The sequence below is a fragment of the Zootoca vivipara genome, chromosome 4 (genome assembly GCF_963506605.1).
Source record: "Zootoca vivipara chromosome 4, rZooViv1.1, whole genome shotgun sequence".
Classification (NCBI taxonomy): Eukaryota; Metazoa; Chordata; class Lepidosauria; order Squamata; family Lacertidae; genus Zootoca; species Zootoca vivipara.
This window is the reverse complement of record NC_083279.1, coordinates 98,084,145-98,099,878: the sequence shown is the minus strand read 5'-3', so window position 1 is coordinate 98,099,878 and position 15,734 is coordinate 98,084,145. Positions and strand designations below refer to the sequence as shown.

Sequence of the window (15,734 nt, the reverse complement as noted above, 5' to 3'; positions counted from 1 at the left end):
AAGGCACAAATACAGGATGGGTGACACCTGGCTTGAGAGCAGTACACGTGAAAAGGACCTAGGAGTCTTGGTAGACCACAGACTTGACATGAGTCAGCAGTGTGATGCAGCAGCTAAAAAAGCCAATGCAATTCTGGGCTGCATCAATAGGAGTATAGCATCTAGATCTAGGGAAGTAATAGTACCACTGTATTCTGCTCTGGTCAGACCTCACCTGGAGTACTGTGTCCAGGTCTGGGCACCACAGTTCAAGAAGGATACTGACAAGCTGGAACGTGTCCAGAAGAGGGCAACCAAAATGGTCAAAGGCCTGGAAACGATGCCTTATGAGGAACGGCTTAGGGAGCTGGGTATGTTTAGCCTGGAGAAGAGAAGGTTAAGGGGTGATATGATAGCCATGTTCAAATATATGAAAGGATGTCATATAGAGGAGGGAGAAAGATTGTTTTCTGCTGCTCCAGAGAAGCGGACACGAAGCAATGGATTCAAACTACAAGAAAGAAGATTCCACCTAATCTCTGTACTTGACGAGGTGGACGTCAAGATGAAGGGGGCTGGCAGCCAGAATTATACTGGCGAAAAAATGGAAATCTGAGAAAATACCAGGTTTAATAGAATGGAGAATAAAGATGTTTAAATTTGCGGAGATGGAACAATTAACAGCATCAAACAGAGGATGTTCCAATCAAGCAATTAACAAAGAGTGGGATTGTATTAAGGAATTCATGGTGAAAGTGGGTGTTGGTATAACTTCATAGCCGCAAGGTAACACAAATTTGAGTAGGAATGATAGGATAAATAAATAGATATAGTGAACAACGCAACAATAATAAATAGTACAGTAGGTAAAAGAAGATCGGACACGGATAGAGGGAAGGGATGGGAGGGGGAAGGGGGGAAGGTTGTTTAAAGATATTTAATATATATTGTTTGTTTTTAACTTGGTTTTTTCTCTTGTTTTGTTTTGTAACACTTAAGTTTTTAAGTAAAGATTCTTAAACAATGTTTCTCTGCAAAGAGGAAGGGGGGGGAAGAGTTGGCGCCTTATTCCCTACATCTACAAGTCTAAGAATGGTTACAACATAGAAACACAACATGAAAACACAAAACACCACATTTTAAAAGGGCATTAGATGTCAATCAGCCAAGGGCCTGGTTAAAAAGGTGCTGATTTGCCTGGCTCCTAAAGCTGTATAATGGTTTTTCCGACATTAGTATGGATTCTTTTTTTATATATATAATCTATTTTTATTAATTTTCCAATTAAAACACGATTATATCACATTCATTATTTCGAATTATACAAATACATTAGTATGGATTCTTTGATGGGAAGTGAGAGAGGAGCTCCGACTGAAGCTTTTTCCACATTCCACACACTGATAGGGTTTCTCCCCTGTATGAATTCTTTGATGGGAAGTGAGAGAGGAGCTCCGACTGAAGCTTTTTCCACATTCCATGCACTGATAAGAGTTTCTCCTCTGTATGAATTCTGTGATGGGAATTGAGATTGTAGCTGTGACTAAAGCTCTTTCCACATTCCATGCACTGATAGAGTTTCTCCCCTGTATGAATTCTTTGATGGGAAGTGAGAGCGGAGCAATTCCTGAAGCTCTTTCCACATTCCACACACTGATAGGGTTTCTCCCCTGTATGAATCCTCTGATGGGAACTGAGAGAGAAGCCATGACTGAAGCTCTTTCCACATTCCACGCATTGATAGGGTTTCTCCCCTGTATGAATTCTTTGATGGGAAGTGAGAGCGGAGCAATTCCTGAAGCTCTTTCCACATTCCACACACTGATAGGGTTTCTCCCCTGTATGAATTCTTTGATGGGAAGTGAGAGCGGAGCAATTCCTGAAGCTCTTTCCACATTCCACACACTGATAGGGTTTCTCCCCTGTATGAATTCTTTGATGGGAAGTGAGAGCGGAGCTCTTCCTGAAGCTCTTTCCACATTCCACACACTGATAGGGTTTCTCCCCTGTATGAATTCTTTGATGGGAAGTGAGATGGGAGCTCCGACTGAAGCTCTTTCCACATTCCACACACTGATAGGGTTTCTCCCCTGTATGAATTCTTTGATGGGAAGTGAGATGGGAGCTCTGACTGAAGCTCTTTCCACATTCCACACACTGATAGGGTTTCTCCCCTGTATGAATTCTTTGATGGGAAGTGAGATTCTCGCTGTAACTGAAGTTCTTTCCACATTCCATGCACTGATAGGGTCTCTCCCCTGTATGAATTCTTTGATGGAAAGTGAGATGGGAGCTCCGACTGAAGCTCTTTCCACATTCCACACATTGATATGGTTTCTCCCCTGTATGAATTCTCTGATGGGAACTGAGAGAGGAGCCATGACTGAAGCTCTTTACACATTCCACGCACTGATAGGGTTTCTCCCCTGTATGAATTATTTGATAGGAAGTGGAATGGGAGCTCTGACTGCTTTCTCCACACTCCAAATTTTTACATGGGTTCTCCTCTCTGGGGATTCTGTCGTGGTCATCTTTGTTCTCGATTTCCAATTCATTACAATCTGCAATGGTGACAAAAAGGGATTAGAGCCTCAGGAATAAATGGAGAAGAACTGAAGGGAGTTGGGTGTGTGTTCATTACCTGTGTTATTTGTCATTAATGAACATATTTATTATTAGATTCTGATTAGTTGTTGAATGTTGCTTTGTTTGATATACAATAGTGGTCAAAATTGTGCAAGCCTTTTGGGGGAAAGTGTATTTCAGAGGTGTGATGGCTCATAACACAACTTCTTTTGGAGTAATATTATAAAATTACTAGCTGACCCGGCCACGCATTGCTGTGGTTCTTTCCTGTGATCCCCCACCCCACCCTGTCACGATCCATGACGTATCCTGCCCCTCCTCCCTCCACCCCGGCTCATCCCTGTGTTTCCGTAGGATACCCTTCCCTCTGTTGTCCCTGGGGAGTGTTGGCCCCTCCCCCCTGTATCTCCATACCTTGGCCCCCACCCTCGAAAAGGAACTGTTAGGTTCTGGGTTCTATTTCCCAGCATGCACTTTTGTCTGAACCCTCTGTTGTTCCTGGGGAGTGTTGGCCCCTACCCCTGGTATCTTCCTACATTGGCCCCCATCCTTGGAGAAGGAGCTGTCAGTTTCTGGGTTCCATTTCCCAGTATTTACTTTTGTCTGAGCCCTCTGTTGTCCCCTCCCCCCTGTGTCTCCATACATTGGCCCCTGCACACGCATCGTGAACATTTCTATATGTTTAGATTAAGGATCGGGGGTGATGATGTGCCCTGGGACCCAGAGAACTACTTAAAGAATCCCAACCCGGGGAGGGGGGGCAAATAGCAAAGCCCCACAGCCCTGTAGCAACAGACAGGCCCAGACAGAAGGAGGGGGATCATATGGGCCACTTGGCCCGGGCCTCCAAATCCAAAGCGGGCCTCGGTCAGCATATTCACAATCAGTAAAATGAAAAAGTAACAAAAGGGTTAAAAACAGGGACACATTATCTTATCTACCTGGGCTGGGCCTCTGTCTGGCCCTGCAAGGGCCTGGCAACAGAAGGTGCGTTTTGAAGTACCCGAGTTGTTCAGTTCCATAAAAAAACCCAGGAAGTGGCAAGGGGAAGGTAGGGAATTATAAATGGGGTGAGGGGTGTGCACTGCAAATATCTGAGGACTTAACTGGAGAGAGAAAGTGAATGGTTGTTTTTTATATATAAAAAAAAGACACAGAGGCTTACAATCAGTTGTTTCTCCTAAAATAAGACATACCCATAAAATAAGTCATATTTATTTTTGTCTTGTGGATTTTTTGGGGGTAGTGGTGCTAAATTGTAAAGTAAAAACCCCTTGCAGTGTAGGGGCCTACATAAATCAAAGGCCGTGCTGCGGTCTGTGGCAAACCCCCCCCCCCCAGGCAGGCCCCGACCTCCACTTGGCAATGTTGGTTCTTTGGTGGTTTTTTTTGGGGGGGTGGGGGTAGTGTTGCTAAATGGTAAAGTAAAACCCCTTCCATGCCCCCAAGTGTGTTGCTGTGGGTTATCCCCCTCCCCGGGCCTAGTGGAGGCCTGGCAGCCTGTCAGGGGCCTAAAACAAAGGCCTAGATAAAATGGCTGCCTTGGTGTATTTCAGTTGCTTAGTTGATGATGATGTCATTTGGTTTGTGGCTGTGGCTTAGATTTCTCAGGAAGGGAGGGGGTGGAGGAGGGTACTACACCACTTGAGGGCGCTGTTTGACTTGGTGGAAAAGCAGGTCTGCACCTGGGCAGGTGTGCGATTTGAGGGATTTTTGCCCCCAACAACGCTCTAGGAGTGACCTGGATCGTTGTGTCAAAATTTCAGGACGATCGTTCAAGCGGTTACGGAGAAAAGTGTCAAACGGAATTTCACGATTTTTACATTTTTATATATATAGATATATCAATGGAAAGATAATTTAATACATAATGCAATCCAACAAAGTTTGTTCAATTACCCGTATTCTATCAAACGTTATAGCCAAATAACCAGGAAAAGGAACCACAACTTGCTTAGGTTGACTTTTGTCAGTGTGTTATGTGATTGCTATCAAGTTGGTTGGTATTTTGTGTACTTTCATTTAGTGAGGTTGTAAAACATAATAAAATTATAGAAATGGCACAAAGAGTTGACTGGTCACCCAGAAAGCGATGTAAAATAGTACTATTAAGTGAACAAAGCTACAGTTATGAAGAAATTAGAATAGATATTGGGGAAAACTTAACCAAAGGTGGCCTTTCTATATTCTTGAAGATGTATAAGGAGACTCAGTCTCTACAAAATCAGACTGGTAAAGGCAGGGAAAGGTGCAGAAAGGCAAGTGACTATCGAAGAATGGAGAGACTGTGCCTACATGACAGAAGAAAATCATCTGGGTGTATACAAGATGACATGGTGAAATGTAATGTGAAGTTGAGTGCAAGGACTGGTCTAAATGTTAGTATCCTAAGGAAAAAGCCATTGTTATCTCTCAGGCAAAGGTTGAAAGGATTAAATCCATGATAACTGGACAGAGGAACAGCTGCAGCGGCGGGTGGCAAATCCGCTTGGCAGGCGGCCAGGCGGGCATCTTGCCCCAAATTCCCCGGGCAGCGCAGGGCTGCCCATCATTACCCTCAAAGCAGGCGAGTCAGCAGCCGCGGCGTGAACAGGGGGCCCGAGGAGCCAGCTGGCGGCGCGCGGGTCGCAATGCTGCTCCCGAAGGTGCTCGGCGATGACTTGTCCCCTTCCTCGGAGGCGAGCGCGGGGCTGGGCTGGCTGGGCTAAGGCATGCGAGGCTGGCTGGGTCGCTGGCGCTGCGGCCACCTCCAGGCGGAGATTCAGTTGGGCACTGGCTCTGCCAAGGCGCTGGAGCTCCGCCTCCCTCTCGGGCAGTGAGGAGGAGGAGGGGGCCATTTTGGCTTGGACACAGCCCGGCTCGGCGCGCGCCCTGGCAGCAGTGGCTGCTTGGCTGGGCTCCTGGCGTGGGCAACGGTGCTGGGGGCTCAGAGAGCCTGGCTGCTCGCGGATCGGCAGCTGGGGGGGCGGCAGGAGACTGGCGGGGAGGGCCCGATCCAGCCGTAGGCCGAACAGCGGGGTGGCGGGAGCGCTGGCTGCTGCGTCAAGGGCTCTTCGGATGTAGAATAAACTCATAAGCGTGCGCCATTTTTTCTACTCGTAAGTAGAATTTTTCATAAGTAGGGTTGTTCGTAAGTAGAGGTTCCACTGTACTGGAAGAAGCAAAGCTCACCAGTGTTGAAGCAATGATTCTTCGACATCAACTTTGTTGGACTGGTCATACTGTCTCGAGGCAAATCTTTAAAAATGTAGTATAAACACTGACAACTGGGAAACACTGGCCTGCGAGCGCTCCAGTTGGAGAACAGCCTTTACCAAAGACATTGTGGACTTTGAAGACGCTCGAACACAGGACGCAAGGGAGAAACATGCTAAGAGGAAGGCACGCTTGGCAAACCCACACCGTGATCAACTCCGGCCTAGAAACCAATGTGCCCACTGTGGAAGAACATGTGGATCCAGAATTGGCCTCCACAGTCACTTACGGACCCATTGTTAAAACCATGTTTATGGAAAACAATTTTACTCGGCTACGAGTGATCGCCAGAGAATAAGAATAAGAATGTTTTACATAGCTTTCTGGGTAACCAGTCAACTCTTTGTGCCATTTATATAATTTTATTATGTTTTACCATAGCTGCCAAGTTATCCCTTTTTTTCAGGGATTTTCCATTATGCTGAATAGGCTTCCTCGCGAGAAAAGGGAAAACTTGGCAGCTATGTGTTTTACAACTTCACTAAATGAAAGAACACAAGAAAACCAACCAACTTAATAGCAACCACATAACACACCGAGGGCTTTCTGGCGGTGAGGTTACAGGGAACTAGGCAGAGGGCCTTCTCGGTGGTGGCGCCTGCCCTGTGGAATCCCCTCCCATCAGATGTCAAAGAAAAAAACAACTACCAGACTTTTAGAGGACATCTGAAGGCTGCCCTATGTCTCCCATGGTGTCTGCCAACACAAAGGCTTTTAGAGGACATCTGTTTAGGGAGGCTTTTAATGTTTAATAGACTACTGTATTTTATTTTTCTGTTGGAAGTCGCCCAGAGTGGCTGGGGAATAAATAATAATAATTATTATTATTTATTATTTTCCGAGTGAGACTGCAGAAATCATAATTGTAGTTTTTTGATGTTGAGAAAGATGATTACTAGGAAGTCACATGTTGTGCCAGAAGGAGAAGGCAATGGAAATAAAGATTTAATTGCAATAAATGAAATAAGAATGTATTTGTGTGGTGAGCTTTGATTCAAATGAAGTAAGGATATATTCAGACAAAGATGAGATGGGTCAAGAGTTTCTCTTCATAGCTCTTTTAAAAAGGCCTCAAATCTAACCTTAACTGCAAGAAATAAGTATAAGAATATAAATAAGAATGGTTTGCTGTGTTTATTGTTTTTGTATTCTTGTATGTGTGAAAACTTTTAATAAATATATTTTTAAAAAATAAATATTTTTTTTAAAAAAAGATGATGAAGTGTGATTTAAGATGGAGTAAAATAAAGATGGGTTTGTAGTGCTTTAAATGGGGAGTTGGCTCAAAAGTGTCTTGGGCCAGTTTGTATCTTTTGTGCTTGTCATTGTATATTGAACCGAGCTAAAGCTGTAACTGCTTACCTGAGTGTAAAGCCTATTGAAGGGGTATAAATAATAATATAATATAATAAATATAATATATAATATAATATAATATAATGCTTATAAGAAGTGTGCATGCACACGAAAGCTCATACCAAAATATAAACTTAGTTGGTCTTTAAGGTGCTACTGAAGGAATTTTTTTATTTTGCTTCGACTCAGACCAACACGGCTACCTACCTATAATGCTTATATATTGCACTGCATGTCGCTCAACTGGGAAGCATCTGAAACAGCTTTGGAAAGCAAGGCCATCTGTAATGGAGGGCTTGTTTATGTGATCATTTATTCTGGGATCACAAGCCATTAATTCACTTTAGCTCTTGGTTTGTTTACACACTCAAGGGATGAACTGGAAGATAAAGTGAGGTGTGAAATGACATAGTCAGGAACTGTTGACTTCCTGCTCTTTTAGCCCAGGATAAGTAATTGTATGTACAAGAACAGGATCATTATTTGTTCTGTGCAAACTCTGGTGGAGTGTTTTGCTCTGGCAAGCCCCATGATGGTGCATTAATAACCTGAAATTATTAGTGAGGAAGGAGGGAGGGTATTTGGGGAGCCGCCACAGCGGGGAGATGTTGGCCACCCCCTACCACAACCCATCTTGGTGTTGAAGGGAGAAGTGCATGTCGCGGGGTGGGGGGCGCCGGAGGGATCCTTGCACCACGGCACCAGATAAGCTTAAGACGGCCCTGGGTCTGCGTCAGCTGAGGCCAGCCTGCTGCCCTAGGTCTCCCATGGTGTCTGCCAACACAAAGATCTAATAGAACAAAAAACACCTGAGTGGCTATCACCAATTGAAGCTTCATTACTCAAACTGCTTGGTAAAAAGGGAAAGTAGCCTACACAGAGAGATCAATAAGGAAAATGGAAATTAAAAGAGTATGACGAAATTTAAGAACATTTTCAGAGTTGGTTACATTATAGACAATTAAATGAGATGTATAATGAGGTGCTGGTTTTGACCTTTAAAGCCCTATGCAGCTTAGGACCCTCGTACCTACGGGACCGCCTCTCCTGGTATGCCCTGCGGAGGACCTTAAGGTCCACAAATAACAACATTCTGGAGATCCCAAGCCATAAGGTGGTTAGATTGGCCTCAACTGGGGTCAGGGCCTTTTCAGTACTGGCCCCGACTTGGTGGAACACTCTCTCACAGGAGACCAGGGCCCTGCAGGATTTGACATCTTTCCGCAGGTCCTGCAAAACAGAGCTGTTCCACCTGGCCTTTGGCCTGGACTCAGTCTGACCCCTATGTTCTCCTCCTTTACGGTTTTGATTTGGGCCACTTTAAAATGAGACTGCATTTAAAATTTAAAATGTATTTTAACCTGTATATTAATTAATTGTTTTTCTTTCTTTTACGTTTTATTGTAATTTTACTGGTGTCAGCCGCCCTGAGCCCGGTTATTACTGGGGAAGGCAGGGTATAAATAAAATTTTATTATTATTATTATTATTATTAGGATAATAAAAAGGGTTTAGCTATACAATCTGTAGATTCCAAAAGGAGGTTATAGAAGAAGATGTGAAGCTATTGAAGAAAGCATATAGCATTCTGCTAGAATGAGAAACGAAAGACGAGGAATTCAAATCAGTCATGATCAAACGGGCGCAAGATATAGGACATAACATACAATTCGAGGACTGGGAAGAACTGTGGAAGGTAGATTTGAAATTCACAGATTGTTCTCTATTGTAGGGAAATTATATGGAATTATATGAAAATGATCAAAGGAAAAACTGCAATTTACTGTTTATTGTGGAGGTGGTAGGTTCCCAGGTGTTATAGGGGCCACGGTTGAGCTCTGTGAAAATATAGAAGGTTAGTCACATAGAGGTATTTTTTTGAATCTCCAGGCAGATATGATGATCCCACAGGGAGCCTTACCAAGAGAGGCCACAATCCCACAATTCTCCTCCATGACGTGCTTATGCAGAGCTCTCTGGTCAGGATCCAGCAATGCCCACTCCTCTACTGTGAAACGAACGACGAGATCTTCAAGGCACACTGGACTGTGGAGGCAACTGAAGGGATTTCTGTGAGATTAATCAACCTGGTTTCTGCTGCCTTCCAGTCAATGCATGAAGTCAATGAGGGCCAAGTGGGTGGGGCCAAAAACATCTCCCTTGAAAATTAGGCAGGAAATTTTAATTTATTATTATTATTATTATTATTATTATTATTATTATTATTATTATTTCAGATAGCTTAACACATACACAGCCATTGATGCCAAGGTCCCTGGAGGCTTAGTGAGTTTACCCATTACCGGCTGGTTTGCCAGCAACAATCCCTTTGGGACAGAGAGAATGTGGTCCTGGGATGCCATGCTCTGGGTGCGAGGGGATTGCTGCAGTGGCCTCCGTGTGGAGCTGCCCTTGGAGACGACTGGGAAACTGGTCCGCAATGCAGCAGCCAGACTATGGGCTGAGATCCCTCTCTTTATTCCTGGCCTTTGTCTCCCACCTTAACTTCCTTCCTACCCGTGGGTTTTTTATATGGGTGGCTAGTCCACCTCCTCGTCCAGCTTTGGAAAACCATTTGCACATGTTTCCTCTGTTGTGCAATGACACTGAAGAGTTAAAGTCCTATGGACTCCTTTGTTTGAAGAAGGGAGATTTCCTCCCTGGCAGGAGCCTCTCCTCCCAGACTTGACTTGCCCCCCCCCCATGAGCAGATCAGGCCCCCCAGGCACCCTCCCCTGCTGCAGCCCTGGGACCCCCACCGTCTCTCCACTGCACCCTCTGGAGAGAGAGAGAGAGAGAGAGAGAGAGAGAGAGAGAGAGAGAGAGAGAGAGAGAGAGAGACTTAACTTCCTTCCTCCACGTGGGTTGTTTTTTTTTGGGGGGGGGGTAGTCCAGCTTTGGAAAACCATTTGCACGTGTTTCCTCTGTTGTGCAATGACGCTGAGCGACGTCACATAGAGTTAAAGTCCTTTGTTTGAAGAAGGGAGATTTCGGGGGAGTTTGGGATCCTCTGATCTCCAGGAAGGAGAGCGTTGCAGACCTCGCCCCCCCCCTGGCAGGACCTTCTCCTCCCTGACTTGGGTTTGTCCCCCCCCCCGGCACCCTCCCCTGCTGCAGCCCTGGGACCCCCACCGTCTCCCCACTGCACCCTCTGGGGGGGGAAGAGAGGAGACTCACCAGATCATTCCAGGAGGGGACAGCGATGCAGCCCTTGCAGGAGAGACACCAAAGCAGGAAAGGACTGGGGAGGGAGGGGACTTGGCTCTGGAGGACCTGATTGCTTCCTGTCCTCTCTAGGAAGGCAGCTCAGTTCCCTTTAACCCTTGCAAAGCCAAGGGCGTCCAGCTGTGCCCTCCACGTTTTCTTGATTTCTTGCTTTAGTCGGGGTTGTTGTTTTCCATTTCTTATCTAGTGTCCAAATGTTTCTGTCTAGTTGCAGCTGTTATAAATATAAAATTATATATCAGACAATCGTCTGAGAGGGGGGGGGACTGCCAAACCCCACTGTGGAAAAGAACTCGCTGATGCATAAATAAAACTGAATTACTTGAATAAACCTCACCTCTGTCGCCACCCAAGGGACCCAGGTGGCGCTGTGGGTTAAACCACTGAACCTAGGGCTTGCTGATCAGAAGGTCGGCGGTTCGAATCCCTGTGACCGGGTGAGCTCCCGTTGCTCGGTCCCAGCTCCTGCCAACCTAGCAGTTCGAAAGCACATCAAAATGCAAGTAGATAAATAGGTAGGAACCGCTACAGCGGGAAGGTAAACGGCGTTTCCATGTGCTGCTCTGGTTTGCCAGAAGTGGCTTTGTCATGCTGGCCACATGACCTGGAAACTATACGCCGGCTCCCTCGGCCAGTAAAGCGAGATGAGCGCGCAACCCCAGAGTCGGTCATGACTGAACCTAATGGTCAGGGGTCCCTTTACCTTTTTTACCTGTCATCACCAAGGAAATCTTAAGCTAGACCAGGGGTCCCCAGACTTACCCGCCTTTGGGCCGGTGCCCGCCGGGCCGATCGCGCGGCGGGCCGGAGGGCGGGGGAGTGCGTGCGCAGTGGGCTGGAGTGTGGGGGAGTGTGTGCCAGTGCACATGCGCACACGCATTTACTGGCGCGGTGGCGCGCTTCCAGGCCGGAAAAATCGCCGAAAATTGTTTCTGCGCATGCGTATGGGCCTCCCCCGACCCGGAAGTGCACCTCCCCCGACCCGGAAGTGCACCAGATATGACCTCTTCTGGGTCGGGAGAGGCCCATAGGCATGCGCAGAAATGATTTTCGGCGATTTTTTTCAGATATGGAAGCGCACCGCCGCGCAGCGCGCCGCAAGAGCAGGCGGCGGCAGCGGGCGGCGGGGGTTGTCGCGGGCCGGATTGGGAGGCCAATTGGGCCGCATCTGGCCCGCGGGCCGTAGTCTGGGGACCCCTGAGCTAGACGGTCATAAGCAACCCATCAAGTTACATTCCTACACAAATGCTCACCCAGACACTCTTTATTTTACAAAACCACCAGACACTCATGTTACCCTGAGGAGTAATTTCCCTATGCATATGCTAAAACAATGCATACACAAGTGTTTGTATCTGCCCAACTTAGATGGTCGACAGTTGATCTCTGTGTGTGAATTGCATCCGTCTCAGAATGTATCTCCTCATGCTAACCTCCAATGTAATGGTTTTATAAACTCTTCTGCTTAAGAATGTTCTACTTTAAATGTCCTTGTTGCCTTTGGTTAAAAGTGATATATTACTGTAGATCTTTACTTTAATGTATCCTGTCTAATTGTTATTCCCAGATGTACCTGCGTATCTGTAAAACTGCGTATCTGTAAAATTATATCTTTTATAAGTAACCTCAATTTATGTACTTCTTGTTTAACGATTTATAGTTTCCGATCCATGTACGATTTTATTTCTTGTTCCTTTTATGATCTCTTGTTCATATACCTATCTTATGATTTTTATGTAACTTCTATATGTGTGTCAATTGAATTAGCTGAATGTATATACTCAGGACTCATTCCCCTTAACATTTTACATCATATCATCCAGTCATTTTTTACACAAACAGAACTCAGTGTACACACCATCTCCCATCAATCCGAAGTTTATACTGGTATTACTCCCTTAAGACTTCATTTCATTCCCATTAAACCCTTATTTTATCACTCTATCACGCACCAGGAATTAAATACATCTCCCTGAAAACCCTTCCAATTTCAGAAGTACAAGAAAACAGCTACCCCTTCTGTGTCTGTAAGGAACGACAGGTGAACTCAACAAATACACAAACATACCATAACAAAGGGACTTTTATTGAATGAAACACATACCAATGCAAAATAGACAGGATTTCATGTTATCTTTTTAATACCGATACTTAAATTTCATTACCAAGGTATTCCAAAACCCATCACCACAAGTATAGTGACACTTCCAGAAATTCACACTGAAAGGAATTTTTAAGTATCCTGTAATTTGAAAATGTTAATCTTTGCAAATACTCTGTTTACTGCCAATGTTAATTTTTCCTGCTCTTTTCACACCATGTAAAAAGGTAAAGGTAAAGGGCCCCTTCATGTCCAACTCTGGGGTTGCGGCGCTCATCTCGCTCTATAGGCCGAGAGAGACGGCGTTTGTCCGCAGACAGCTTCCGGGTCATGTGGCCAGCATGACAAAGCTGCTTCTGGCGAACCAGAGCAGCACACAGAAACGCCGTTTACCTTCCCGCCGCAGCGGTCCCTATTTATCTACTTGCACTTTGATGTGCTTTCGAACTGCTAGGTGGGCAGGAGCTGGGACCGAGCAACGGGAGCTCACCCCGTTGCAGGGATTCGAACTGCCGACCTTCTGATCAGCAAGCCCTAGACTCTGTGGTTTAACCCACAGCGCCACCTGGGTCCCTAAAATAAAACAAATAGTTACAATAATACAAAAATAAACAAAAATAAACATTGCTATTACATTTCATTAATTACATTCCATTTATAATTGACCCACCTAATGACAAATAATTACAATTACAACAAAAGGCTTGACATATCTTGCTTTGCATGTCCTGCATCTATCTCATATAGGCTTGATTATTGTAACTCGCTCTACGCGGGGCTGCCCTTGAAGCTGACCCAGAAACTCTAGCGGGTGCAGAATGCCGCAGCAAGGCTCCTTACTGCGGGATCACATTCAGCTGCACTGGCTCCTGGTGGAGTACAGGGTCACGTTTAAAGTGCTGGTTTTGACCTTTAAAGCCTTCTGCGGCTTAGGACCCTCGTACCTACGGGACCGCCTCTCCTGGTATGCCCCACGGAGGACCTTAAGGTCCACAAATAACAACATTCTGGAGATTCCGAGCCATAAGGTAGTTAGATTGGTCTCGACTAGGACCAGGGCCTCCTTAGTACTGGCCCCGACTTGGTGGAACGCTCTTTCACAGGAGACTAGGGCCCTGCGGGATTTGTCATCCTTCCATAGGGCTTGCAAGACAGAGCTGTTCCGCCTGGCCTTTGGATTGGATTCAGTCTGACCCCTGTGTCTCCCTCCCTCCCTCAGGGTTTCATTTAGGGACTACTTAAAATGAGGCTGCATTTTAAATATTTAAATTTTAACATTGTGTTTTAATCTGTATTTTAATTAATTGTTCTTTCCTTTTATGCCTTGTTATGATTTTATTGGTGTTAGCCGCCCTGAGCCCGGTTTCGACTGGGGAGGGTGAGGTATAAATAAATATTTATTATTATTATTAATTATTATTATTATTGGTTTCACCTTTTAAGTTGCATTACTGAAATAAATGCACTTTTCAACGATATTCTAATTTTCTGAGTTTCACCTGTAAATATCACAGAAGACTTTGTCTAAAGCCTTACTGAAATCAAGATGCACTATTTCCACAGCAGTCCCCAGATCAACAAAGCTTGTAACTCCATCCAAAAAAGGGGAGATTTCTCTGCTTTTACTTCTTTTTGAGAAATCCATGCTTTCAACCTGTATGTTTATGTTGTGATATCTTCAGATGAAGGGCACATAAATTTTAAAAATGATAATAAGGATATTGACATGTGGAAAGGAAGGCGATTTACGTATTTATTTAATTCGTAAACCACCCGACCCAGTTGTGCCGACTTGAATAAAATATGTGGGGGTCGGGCAGGTAAGGCCCGCCTTGGACAATCAATCACATGATACAGGCACACCATTTGAATGGCAATGCCTATAATGGCACTTTTTAAAAAAGGAATATTTTGAGCCCATAGTTCAATTTCCCATCAACTCCCCTTGCCCCTGAGTACACTTCTAGCATTTCATCTCCTCTACCTGTGGCATTGTTCAGCAGTAGGAAAAGTTACCTCTTCACACCGGATATCACCTTGCCGACAAAGGTCCGTATAGTTAAAGCTATGGTTTTCCCAGTAGTAATGTATGGAAGTGAGAGCTGGACCATAGAGAAGGCTGATCGCCGAAGAATTGATACTTTTGAATTATGGTGCTGGAGGAGACTCTTGAGAGTCGCATGGACTGCAAGAAGATCAAACCTCTCTATTCTGAAGGAAATCAGCCCTGAGTGCTCACTGAAAGGACAGATCGTAAAGCTGAGGCTCCAATACTTTGGCCACCTCATGAGAAGAGAAGACTCCCTGGAAAAGACCCTGATGTTGGGAAAGATTGAGGGCACAAGGAGAAGGGAACGACAGAGGACGAAATGGTTGGACAGTGTTCTTGAAGCTACGAACATGAGTTTGACCAAACTGCGGGAGGCAGTGCAAGACAGGAGTGCCTGGCGTGCTATGGTCCATGGGGTCACGAAGAGTCGGACACGACTAAACGACTAAACAACAACATGGCCCTTTCCAGGTTGTTTCCTGCCCATTGTGTTTGTCTTCCATTTGTTCTCCTATGTGTATTGCCAGTAGAAGCCACAATTCTGTGGGTACTCTAGGTGGTGCAGAAAGCACCTAGGACAGGCATCCCCAAACTTCGGCCCTCCAGATGTTTTGGACTACAATTCCCATCATCCCTGACCACTGGTCCTGTTAGCTAGGGATCATGGGAGTTGTAGGTCAAAACATCTGGAGGGCCGCAGTTTCGGAATGCCTGACCTAGGAGCTCCCAAAAGGTTGAAGTGCGGATCAAACATCAGTTTTGTGATCTATAAATTCCAATTAGCAGTACTGGGGATGGTTCAGATTCTGTGGCAATGCTTTTGGCCAGCAGAGGGTGTTACAGGGCCAGCCTACTTTCCCTTTAAAGCAAACTTGGGTCTCCAGCTGTTTTTGGACTACAACTCCCATCATCCTTAGCTAGCAGAACCAATGGGGAGGGATGGTGGGAACTGTAGTCTGGGAGCGGCTGGGGACCCACATTTCGGAAACCCTGCTTTAAAGCAACTTTAGTGTTTGGCCCACAAAGAAGGGACCTGTCCACATTTGTATTTTCTTGTATTTTGTTTTCTTCATGACTTTTGGTTACAGGTAGGTAGCCGTGTTGGTCTGGATCGAAGTAAAATAAAAAAAATTCCTTCAGTAGCACCTTAAAGACCAACTAAGTTTTTATTTTGGTATGAGC

The 15,734-nt window shown here is 45.3% G+C and overlaps 1 pseudogene; it reads right to left on the bottom strand.

Moving 5' to 3' along the window:
- Positions 1-562: 562 nt before the first annotated feature.
- The window catches only part of LOC132591138 (zinc finger protein 850-like), a 37,126-nt pseudogene continuing 21,954 nt past the window's right edge, over positions 563-15,734 (bottom strand).